Genomic DNA, 12,861 nt, shown 5'->3' on the forward strand with positions numbered 1-12,861 from the left:
ACATAAAGGATTAATTGCACATATATAATCCTTTAGACATAAACCGTTGACCAAGTCTGGGACTAGGATTGGATGCAGTCGCACCTAGACTCCTCTCTGAGGGAGTTTAGAAAGCAAGGGGATCTTTTCTGAACCTCATGACTCAACAGGAGGGTCTCCCTGACAGTTTTGTCTGATCCTGTCCTCTGTGCAGTAAATAACAAAGTGTACCTTGCCATCGAATGTCATAAATTATTGTCACAGTTACCACTGAACTTTGTTAACTCACTGTTTTACACCAATAAACCACATTATTTTTGCCTCCCTCTCACTCCATCCACGACAGATGTTAGTGGCAATGCGTGGCAAGTTTACAAACTTCAGACACACTGCGGTTTCAGTGGAAAATAGAAGACACATCACACAGCTTTGTCCTAGCATAATCTACTTGTCTCTTTAGCCCTGCTGTTGCACTATATCTAACTCATAAAAATAAAAATAAATAAAGCTGAACTTAACCTTTGTTGAATTTGGGAAGATTTTGAATGATTCTACCTGCCTGGTAAACACTTTTTGCAATAAGATTTTGAATTGTAGAAACACTTAGTTAAAGGGACATAATAAACATCTGAAAAGAAAAAAAAAAAAAGTATGTATTTACAGTGTGTGTAGAGGATGAACCTTCTTAAGTCATCTGGAGGGTTTGAGAATGAGGAAAGGAATTGCTCCAGGTGAGATGGTAGCCCCAGGTGAGGGCATGCAGGAAATAGCAGTGAGACAAGACATGCCTTTACCCCAGCAGTCATCTCTCACCGCTCACAAGGGAGAGGAGGCTGACAGGACTTTAAGCTCCTCTTCCCACCCTCACTAGCACCCACTGCTGCAGCATAATCATGACTGCATCAAACACTGTGCTGGCCCATAGGTGCTGTGCCTGCTGCTGACAAATAGTACTCTGCAAAATTCTGCTGCAGGGGCTCGGTGAGAAAGGAGGTATATGGCAGGGGACATCAGCGTGCAAATTCTGGGCCATTATACACTTCCCAGGGCACACTGCAGAAGAATTGTCTTAACTAACAGCTCATGAGCTTGCTCAAGGTTGGGAGGACACAAAAGTTATTTAGACCTACAGCACTTCTCATTTGGCAAGCTGCAACACTCAGGGAGGACTTCAGTCCTTTACAGTTATTTCATTCTGAAGTATCTATACCAAAATAGTCAATAACATTTAAGCAGCACTGTGGAAACATACCGCAATCTAAAAAAAAGGGGCAGTTAAACAAAATGGGATTTAAAAAAACCCATGGGCAGTATGTATGTCTTATTTCAGATTCTTACCACACTAAACTTAGCAAAATTATTTTCCACTTGAAAAGCAGTAAGAATGCTTAGTAAGAATGTTACTTTCCTTTAGACATGTAACAATGGGTCCAGCCTGCAAAGTCTCAATTCTGAACCCAAAGATGCTTAGGGAATTGAAGCAGGACCAGCCCCAAGAGTGAGTTATGGGTCATTAGCTGGTGCTGTTAAAAATAGTCTTGTGATGGGTTTTTTGTTTTTAAGAAAATGAAAAATGGTCATTTTTAAATCACAGTATATCCATTAGGAATTTCAGCTATTGTAGTTAATACAGCTATATATTATATCTTTATATATATATATAAAGATATATATTATAGTTAATTCAGCTGCATACAGTTAATACAGCTTGTTGATGGTTTTGATTTTCTGCACTGAAACTAGTAGATGACTGTAGAATTTACTCTTATGCAATCAAAAGTCATCATCCTGCAGAAAGTAGTATCAATTACCTCAGTGGGTGTACTGCAAAGGTAAAAGTTATACGATGTGGGTATGAGAATGTTTGTTGCACTGGGAGCAAAAGTACTTCACAGGTTTTGGAATCTTACAATGGCCTAATGCATGAACCTCAAAATCAATTTCAGACCAACTTTCTTGACTCTTGCGTTCCAAAATTCACATTCATAAGAGAAAAAAAAGAATACTTAAAGGGTTTGACTGTCATACATTCTGCAACTCCTAAGGCTTTCTAACTAGTGATGGATGTTCAGCCCTTCTGAAAATCAGAAAATAAGTCATCCCTTGTGGGCATAAGTATTTTTTTATGGTGTACTTTTGAAACAAACACAACATACTTTGAATTATCGGAAGTCAGCTAAAAAATTTCACTGTCCTTTCTCTCAGCCTTTCTTCCTTCTCATTCTAATGCTTTAATAAATCAGTCTCATTTAGAAACCAGCAAGGAAAGTGGAATTCATAAGGGCTTCTCTGTATTTACAATATCACATCTTCATGCCCTGGCAGCTCAGTGCCATTCTTCAGAAATCAGACGGCAAAGCACAGATTGATTTCCTTTTTTTTAATTGCATCCCTGCCAGAACCCTATTGGGAAGAAAAGGGAGGTATGGACACCGACTTTTTTAGATGCACTGACACAAGCTTATTTGTCAGAGATCAAACCTCCAGTGAACAGCTTGCTGCAGCTTTTATTTCCAAGACTTTGATAATAACATCAAATTGATGTTGCATTGGTGGGCACTGAGACAGCAAAGAAAACTGCAAGGATAGTTGGAAAAGTGCAGCAAAGGACAGAAAAAGAAGAGGAATGAAAGCTGATGTTTTTGAACAACTTAAAGGCAAATGTGTAACACTTTTCAAGATGTACAGCTAAGCAATATGCTTTATGAGCAAAACTAATTTGCCCACAGCTACATTGTTGATTTGTTTCTACTAAAAGTTTAACTTTCTGTCTGTGGAACAGGATTTCAAGACATTAATGAAACTCTTGACACTCAGGAACATGGTTAAAAGAATCACAGGTTTGTCTTGATTTCAGGTGAGATGTTGTCATCTTTACACAAGCAAAAAAAAACACAACTGTCAGCAAGAGTTGCTTTGGCAGAGATGAATGAATTAATTTAATTCTTGAGAGCATTTTGAATCAGAGGTATATTTTTAAGTTTCTTACATACAGTTCTGATAGCAAGAGAATATTGCCAATCTTGAGAGCACTAGAAAGCTAAATGCCATGTCCATTGCTAGCTTTTATGAAATGTGTAATACCTGTCAAATATATTTCACCTTCCTCCTCTCCCTAGCATCCCCCACCCTTTTAGAAAATGGGGACACTTACCTAGAACTGAAACTCTCCTCTCTGCACTTTCAAAAGTATGCTATAACCACTAGACCATATTTCTAAACCACTAGACTTTCCTCTCTCATCTACTTTGAAACTGTGCTGCTGCTAGTTAGCTATACTAGTCTCAATAACTCAGAGAAAAACAAGCCTGAGAAAATATCATGAGTGTTGCCAGTTTCCACTGAAGACTATAACCTGCAATTATGGCTCTCCAGCCACATTATTGTGTCTAATACCTGTGACAGTTTTCTATGCCTCCCTATTCCCTATAGCACTTAATGGTGAGCGAGGGAGGAGCAGAGGGACTGTAGCCCAGATGTGGAAGAACCAAAGACAATAAAGAGTCTCATACCTCATCCCTTTTTTCTGCCTACTCTACACTCCTCCTTTTGTTCAGCTTTCATTCTGCAAGTCCCCCATGTTACACAGTGTGTACCAGATAATGCTTATTTTAGTATCAGTAATTTAAGACAACAATAATATACCCGTCTCTTAACTGAGGGACCCATTGTTTCTATGAAGGAAAGGTTTTTATACCTCAAAAGAAAAATTTCCCAGTAAGTGTACACAACAATTCCAGCTAGGTGTGTAAACACACATGCACATGTATATGAACAACACGCTCTCATAACTGGTGGCTCAATCCAGGCAGATATATTTTCTCAGCCCCCTTCAGCCGGCATAAAGACTACTGAAGCAAGGAGAGGGAGAGGGACAAGCTAACACAAATAAATGTTCAGTAACTGTCATCTATCACCTTGAGAGCTTTCACACGCTTACACAAGCAACTCAAACATGTCACAGTGTTGCAAATATGATCCCTTCAACCTATAAAAATAAATCAAGAGACAGCAGATGAGTAGTTGACCTCAAGTACTTCAAAGATCAATTAAAAAAATCAAATTAATGATAAGGAGTTTAAAACAAACCATAACAAATGCTATTAGAAAAGGGACCATGTAATCTCAAGACTTTGAAATGCCTGTAATTCACTTTTTTCCAAAAGTCTCTCAAATTTTGTTTCCACTTCTTTTTTTTTGTGAAAGTGTAATGAGTCCTTGCTATTTTGTTTCACAACACTGCCATTAAAATTCATGAAAATGCAGACAGCATCTGCCAAATGTGACCCACATTTTTTCACAATCTCTTTACTTCAGTGTAATACAAAGTCAAAATCAGAGCATACATGATCCAGTTAATAGACATCCTGCATAACAAAGCTGACAACTTATCAGTAGATCACCAGTCCTGGGGTGGAAACACAATCCTCTATGAGTTTTCTGACTACAGAAAAAGAACACTTGAGAAATATCAAAGTTTGCTTTAGTATTTACCCACTTACATGCTTCTTTTTGTTCTGGAACAAGTGTTTCCTGATTACATATACTTTTTAATTTTTATTTATTTTTTTAATATAGTCCTCCCTCTTTCTCAACTTCAGTTAAATGTCATTGCTTCAATAAAATTTTCAGCTCATTTAAATGGTGGAAGAACTATGCTGGATTCAAGATTTGGCATTTCACTCAGGGAGCCTGTCATCATCACTGGTACAAGCCCAAAAAGATGAGATGCCTCATTAGGGTTGAAAAAACCTAGGGAATCAGATCTAAACATAAGTATATAAAATAATTAAAATCATTAAATCTAATTAAATAAAGATTCTATTTGACTCTCTTTTCTTATATATTTTGATAGGCAATTAAGTAGAGATGCCCCAATAAAGAGTAACAAGGACAAGAAGACGGTTACCTAATGATTAAGAACACAGGATTAAATTGCTTGTCATACACTGGAAAGAAAGTCAGCTAGTTTTTCACACAAAACTAGATTTTCTAAAATAAGAACTATACTCAATTTTTTCAATCCTTGTTAAAAACTTGGCTTCCAAAACTGCTTGCATTGAATTCAGTCATAGTGCTTCAAGGAGCTCTATAAAACAAGACACTTTGTTAAAAAAGTAACCAAAAATATTCTTCTGATCTGATTGAGTACCTTAATACTCTCCTAAAAAAAGGTACCTGGCAATTACTTTACCATCAGTCTAAAATAATACTGAACTCCACAGAGAACAGGAAGCAATTCTTTCTTCTGTCCATCTACTTAGCTTTTCAGCACAAATAAAAAGGAAAAAACTCAGTCTCAACTGAAGCATCTCCAAATACTGCATTGCTTAGTTCAGATGAGCAAATGTTTTTGTTTTATTATATGTTCTGACAAATCTTGAGTAGGCCAGAGCACTGTTCTATAAGTTAGTAGAACTTAAAAGAGATCCAGAAACTTTTTAAAGTAGAGAAAATGTAATTTCATCTTCATAGTCAGGGTTTATTTCCTTAGATTTCTAGAGATTTCATGAAGGGGAATCTCTTGAGCCACATTCAGAGATATCTGAGTCAGACAGTCATGTGCATTCACATTTTCTCTTATATCTAATGAATGATCATCTAGTTAGCACATACTATTTCTTTATATCATAAAACAGCACTCTTCGCTGCAAGATTTTAGTGTTTGTGAAAGTTGTTTCTTTTCACCTGGGCATACTGTAGTATCATCTATCTCCTTCAGAGGATATGCATCCAGTAACGTTAATTCATGATCGCAAAACAAATTTGAGTGGAAAAAGCTGTACTTGCCTACAACCATTTTATCTGTCAACCCACAGAGCCAACCTGTGGCAAACTGCTATTAATTAGCACAAGAAGTGATGAATAATTGGCATTCAGAGTTTGGTATTCATCAGATTAGTTCCTGAGAAGTATAAATGTTCTATTTAATCTATTGCTTTTCCATCTTTGTAAGCTTGCCTAGAGATTTCTGAAACTATGTGTCTCAGCTGTTGATGCAGGACTGTGGCACCCATCTTCACAGACATTAACTGACAGTCTTCTCTCCCAACATCATTAGCAAAGCCTTATTGTTGTAGCTCTGTAGACCTCATCATTCAACAAAGGAAATTATAAGGTAACAGATACATTTCATATTGATTTTTATTAGAATTGGATCAGACCTTGATTGCCTGGTGGTTATATTACATACTTTGTACCAGGAGCTCAGTCAGTTTCCTTCCTTTATTGACTTACAGGGGCTGTTACAGACTGTTTAAACACAGCTCAGCACAAATGTCATGATAAGGTACTTCTCACATGCACCTTGGGTTTTTTAACAGACATAAACCACCCTGATGTTTAATGTTCCGTACCCTTTTTTTATTTTTAAGTTTAAAATCTTATGCTTCCTAGATAGTACATCATAATTACATTAGGGTCTGATTTAAAGTCTGCTGTGGTCACTAAGATGCTTTTCACTGACTTCATTAGGGTCTCAAATAGGTTCGTAAACTCTTTCAGGCTCTGTGTCACCTTCTTTTTTGTGACCTTTTTGAGGTCTTACTTATAAAAACTTTTAAGCATGAATATGAGGTAAATGCATAAAAAAGTGGATAGCAATGCACTGATACAAACTAGTCAGTAAGTTATGCCTGAAAACAAGTATTGTGGATCCTACTGCACTGAATGCTAGAAAAAAATACTACAATTTATATCTATTTGGAAATACATTAATCTAATTTTTCCCAATTTTCAGAGGGCTTTTTTTTTGCTTTTTTTTTTGAAAGCATAGTAAGTCTTGTCTGTAATTGATTTTTGAAAGGGCTTTAATCAGTTAAAAGGTCTGAATTGCATAATTATCAGAGTGAAAAGTGTGTTTAATCACTTTTTGAAGAGTGAAGTGGGCTTGATGGATTTCCTTTAACTAAGCTTTCCAGATGACTCAGACAATATAAATATTTTTTAAAATTTCCTCTATTATGTTCTGCAGCATGTAAGTTAGGTCAGTAAACATTTCCAGAACTTGAATTAAGAGGGCAATATATCACTCTATACATTACAAAATGGAAAGACTTATTACACAGGGAAACAGATTTGTGCAGCCAGCTTATTATCTCTTTATATTAGATTACATTCCATTTTCTAACAAGATGAACTAACCTCAAGGATCCTTCTTATTAATAAAAAATCACAAAGATAATGAGAAATGTGATTTTGATGACATAACCTGGAAGAAAAGAAAAAAAAAATCCAAATATAGTTCTGAAAGTGGAAGAGGCAGCCTAAAAATCACTATCTCATTACAAAAGCAAATTTAAAACTAATTTTGTGGGTTTTTTGAACAATGCTTATTTTTATTAGTGAAAATGAGTATAAGCATTATTTTACCAGCATCTAACCTATTTGGCTTGGTGGAATTTGATGACAGGATTTGTACAAATACTGTTATGTGAATATTTTGTACCCACTGCCTACTTAATAAGTGACCAACACAAAATTTTACACTTCAATTTGTCGCTTACTGTGAAAGATCAGCGAGGGGTCTGGAGCACAAGTCTTATGAGCAGTGGCTGAGGGAACTGGGGTTGTTCAGCCTGGAGAAGAGGAGACTAAAGGGAGACCTTATCATCCTCTACAACTACCTGAAAGGAGGCTGTAGCCAGGTGGGGGTCGGCCTCTTCTCCCAGGTAACGTGTGATAGGATGAGGGGAAATGGCCTCAAGTTGTGCCAGGGGAGGTTTAGGTTAGACATTAGGAAAATTTTTTTCAACGAAAGGGTTGTTAAGCATTGGAATGGGCTGCCCAGGGAAGTGGTTGAGTCCCCATCCCTGGAGGTATTTAAAAGACGGGCAGATGAGGTGCTTAGGGACATGGTTTAGTGATGGAATGGCAGGGTTAGGTTAGCAGTTGGACTTGATGAACTTAAAGGTCTTTTCCAATCTAAATGATTCTATTATACTATGGTTCTATGATTCTATGACTACAGCCCAAGTTCTTTCCCTGATTCTTTATCCTTTGTTTTAATTTGAAGTATTTTTATTTTCAGATTGTGACACCAGTATTATACTCCACTGAGTGGCTTGGGGTCAAAACTTATACTTATCATTGAGTTTTTGGAAAAAAAGGAACATACAACACTCATGTGCATTCAGTACATACTAAACCAGAGCACTAATGATAAATACATATATTTGAATAGAACCTATTCACAATTAAGAACCACTTCATCAACCTCTTTTTAAGATGAAAAACATTTTAATGATAAAATGTAACACATGCATGTATATGTCTCAAGTATTATTTAAGACCACTTAAAAATCAGTATAGTGTGTACTAGGCCTAGTAATTTTGTGGAAATGAGTTAACAAAAACCAGTTATAAAGGAAATATTAGTTGGTAATATAGAAGAAGGAATATTTTTTAGCAAATTATTTATTATATAATTAAATGTCTTTTTCTCCTTGTATAATTTGTGAGCAGACCATAGTTTTCCCTGATGAATTGTTTATTCAAATGTATTCAACACATGCCTTCCTAAAAATTTTGCTTTATAGATTGTACATCTTCAAGATGCATCCGCTGATTGTGATTGACCCAATAAGTCAAAGTAAATTGCTTCTTTTCCCTGATTGAATGTCCCCACAAGAAATTTTCTCTGAGAGAGTAAAATTCTGGGAAAATCTTCAGATGAATATAAACTTTTATAGTTCCATTTAAATTAATATCACTGGAATTGTTTATATATAGAGAAAGCATCTGGCCTTTTACTTTCAAAGGCACAGGTATGCTTTTGGAAACCTTGGTTGCTGATATGTTCCTGGAAATTAAACACAAAAATAAATCTAAGCATCATAAAATTACTTCATTATAATATTTAATTAATAATTGAGAGTTTTTTTCTTTGTCTTTTAATGGCTATAGCCGAAATTTCTCTCCTTCTAGACCATCTTTTACATTTTATCTTGAATATCAATACGAAGAAAACAATGGCAAGAACTCATCATATTTAGCATGTGACTTCCCTTTTATTAATGGCACTGGAATAGCAAAAACACCAGGAAAGGAGAAGGAAGGAAGGATTGCACCTATATGGCTTTGATCTAGACAGCATAGATAACATGTAGCTTGATAACCAATTCATTTCTTATTACATTTTTCTGTATTATTCCACAGAGAAAAATGTTTTAAGTAGTTAAAATTAACATATGGTTGTTCATGAAGTAGTATTGTTGCTTTGAAAAAGTTGACACAGTGCCTCGTTAGTCAATCAACAGAAAACACACATAAAATGGATTAGCAGCCCTTACAATCAAAGGCATCTACTATCATGCAGATAAATGCATTATAAATACCCATTTTATTAGATTCTTCTCATGTACTGTGGAATTTACAGTAATTCACTGCAATTAATTTTGATAGAAGCTGTGTCCCGATTTATTTAACTTGTTAAAGACTGCCATTTGGTGTGCAATTTATATCTGCTAAACATGCCTTAAAAGCATAGGCCCATGTCCTGGAGTATGTGTAGAACAACCATTTTCTACAGCAAAGAGCTGTAAGGAACAGATGAAGAAATTACATATAAATATTATGAATTTAGGCTTCAATAACTTTTCTTCTTTATACATTTTCATTTTTTTTACCACGATTGATAGTTATATAAAAGTATGGAAAACCATGCAGAATGGCATTCATATCAAATACAATTCTGCCCCCCCCCAACATTTTAAGGTTATGCTCAGGTTTTTTTAATCGAATTTGAAGGCCTATCTTCAACTTACTTCGTTTTCTATATTATTTTCACTAGAAAAACAATTCAATATTATTTTTCCCCAAGCAGTTACTACAAAAACCATGTGCTTTTCTTTATGAAGAATCTACTGTCCATACAACCCTGGGGGTCCTAGATTAGTTGATCAGTTTTTCTACCTTGTTATATACTTTGCTGTAAGTGACACATTCGAAAGACATCTAATAGAACTCAACTCACAGCACAGATAAGTTTTTTACCAATATCTGATACAAAAGAAGACTCTCAATATTTTTATATAACAACCTATATGAAGTGATCTTCTAATGTCAAAAAGTAGGGAAAAAGAAAGGGCATGAAGAAGCACAGAATTTCATCTATGAATTTGTGCTTTCCAAGACTAAGGGTGAGAACACCAAACTGCTTTAATATATTTTCCCTTTAGTTCCCTAAAACAATATTGCATTTGTCTGACGTAGCAATTTTTGCTCCTGACATCCTCTAAGAGAAAAAAAATGTATCTGCTTATAATTTTGGTATTTGCATCTTTCATTCTTTCAGTATATTTCTTTTTTTTCTCCAGAACTCATAAGCATACATTCTTCGCTACTTTTTTGCTTTGTGGTTTTTTAAATACTCAGAATTATTTTCCAGATTTGTACATAAAATCCTGCATCCATTGAACCCAATGACAAAGACTTAATATTTTCTTAAGGTCTTAAATTTAAAGGATTTTGGGAAATGAACCAAAAAAAAAAGGGTTTGCCAATTGTCGTTGAAGGTTTGATGACAATTTGTTATAAAGTACTGCTGAGGAGAACATGGTGATATTCCACAGAGATAGATCTATATCTGTACCTTACAGTATTTGTTCAGAGGAAAGATTTCTTCAATTAATTTTACTGTAAAGATAATTAGGTAAAATATTTCAAAGAACTCCAACAGTTTACAACTTTCTGTTTTTGAAATAAATATATCTTTTACAGAAAGACAAGCAGATGGATTACTTTCAGGGAATTGTACAAGTCCGTTTGGAAAGTGTACAAAATTGACACAGTGAGATATATGTGTCTTATGCACCTTATTACCTTATTTCAGACTCCTTTAGTTTGAAACATCTCACTTTCGTCACCTTGATGCCACTCAGTAACCTCCATGTTTTCTTATCAGCAATAATCTTTCCAAAATACCAACAAGTACAAGATCCTTACAAACATTATTTGTCATGTCAGTAAGAGAATAGTAAGTATGGAACATTTGAATTCCTTTGATGAATTTGTAAATTCTACTATGCAGGGTTCATCCAAGCCTTTCTTTTTATCATTGCTATTTTACCCTATTAAAGCAGAAATAGAAATGTCTTAAAAACCAAGAGACCATATTGTCCACTAGCATACACCAGAATAAATCCAGTGCTAAAACCTTTCTGTACAGCTGACATGTACAGATGTACTATTACTTTTTGCACCACGAACTTGCCACGTGGATGAACAGTTCTTTAAACTACTCTCATGCAAGATTTGCATAATTGTTTTTGAGAGAATTGTAAATTTTTTGTATAAAAATGTTTCTGTTTGTTAAATTCAAACACAAACTGCCTTTTTTATTTTGGTTTGGTCTTATACATCTATTTAGATAAGATTTTGTTGTTTAGTTTAACATTCAAACAGTGATTTGTCATTTAAAAATTTGTACCACTAATTCATAAATTCAGTGAAAGCCCCTTAAGATCTGCATTGTTCAGTCATTCTATGAATAGTACAGTAATAAACTTATTGATTCAAGTTCAGCACTTAGCTAAAAGGCTTGTTATAGTGCTGACAATATTTCAATAGGTCAATAAAATAAGGAAATATAGGGTAAGTCAGTCAATAACTTTAACAATGTCAATTTGTTTGCATGCCAAACCTCCAAGTCAATCAAATGTGCTTGCAAATAGCTCTATTTAATCTGTATTGAGAAAAGAAGATGCTTAAGGGTATAATGAAAATTGAAGCTCTTCTTTAATTATCTGCATAAAGTGCATCACCATCAGCATAAAAAATACAGTTAATGCTCATTGGATAACAATCAACTGCTTAACCAATGACAATAACACTAAATTTCTTTTAAGATTTACGGTCCTGATTCAGCCAATTACCTAATTTCTTGTCAAACTTCAAGTAAAAACCTAGTCTGGTTTAAGATAATGGAGCAAACTCTGTAGCTGTTACAAAAGATGAATGCTTAAGAAATTCACTGAAGTGCACTTCATATCATGGAGGAATATGCATTCTTCCCTTCTGATTGTGTATCTTAAGTGAACTTTAGAAGTCAGTGCGGGTGAACATTTAACCAGTACCTAAACATAGACCTCAGTCCTTCAGGTGAATCCATTAATGTCAAAACCTACATCTTTGGAAACCTAGCAGAGAAGATCTTTGAAACAAGCATTTGGGTGGGGGTAGGCAGGGAAGGTGAAAGAGGGTAAGATAAAGGAAGATAAAGGAAGAATACAAGTTTATACTCTTTATCCTATTGTTTGAAGGTAACCTGACTAGATTTGAATTTAGTGTCTCTTCCATTCACATTGGTGAAGTGCAGTTCCTCATGTTTCTGCTAACAAAACAAATGGATTGTGTAAATCTGGAGAGGCTACGTTCTTCATACCTCACTGACAACTATTAACTACTTCTTGTAGTTAGGTGGACTACATGATACTTTGATTTGCATATACACTGAAGCAACTACAGGATCAGAAATGAAAAAAACAAAAACAAAAACCAACCAAACCTGAGCAAGAAGATTTGTTGAGCTACAGTTTAATCCAGGAGTTCAGTGCCCAGGAGGTGGGGGAAGTAGCTCAAGTATTTTTTCTGCATGATTCACCTGTATATGTGCTCACCAACCAACGACAGAGTATTTTGAAGATGGGGAATAGGATTTCTAATTCCACCTTGTTGAAATTTTCAGGGTGCATATATAATTAAATATTTATTGGATCGGAAATAGATTGATGTAATGAGAATTACTCTAGCCTCATAATGGAAGGGGAGACCTGAGTTACAGTTCCTTTTCCAATGAATTCTTCTGGATTTCATATTAAAGAATTTCATATTAAGGTATTATTGAAGCAAAGGACTAGTGTGCAATTTTTATTATTCCCCCCC

Source organism: Egretta garzetta, unplaced genomic scaffold, assembly GCF_000687185.1.
Source record: "Egretta garzetta isolate BGI_Z169 unplaced genomic scaffold, ASM68718v1 scaffold817, whole genome shotgun sequence".
NCBI classification, from domain to species: Eukaryota; Metazoa; Chordata; class Aves; order Pelecaniformes; family Ardeidae; genus Egretta; species Egretta garzetta.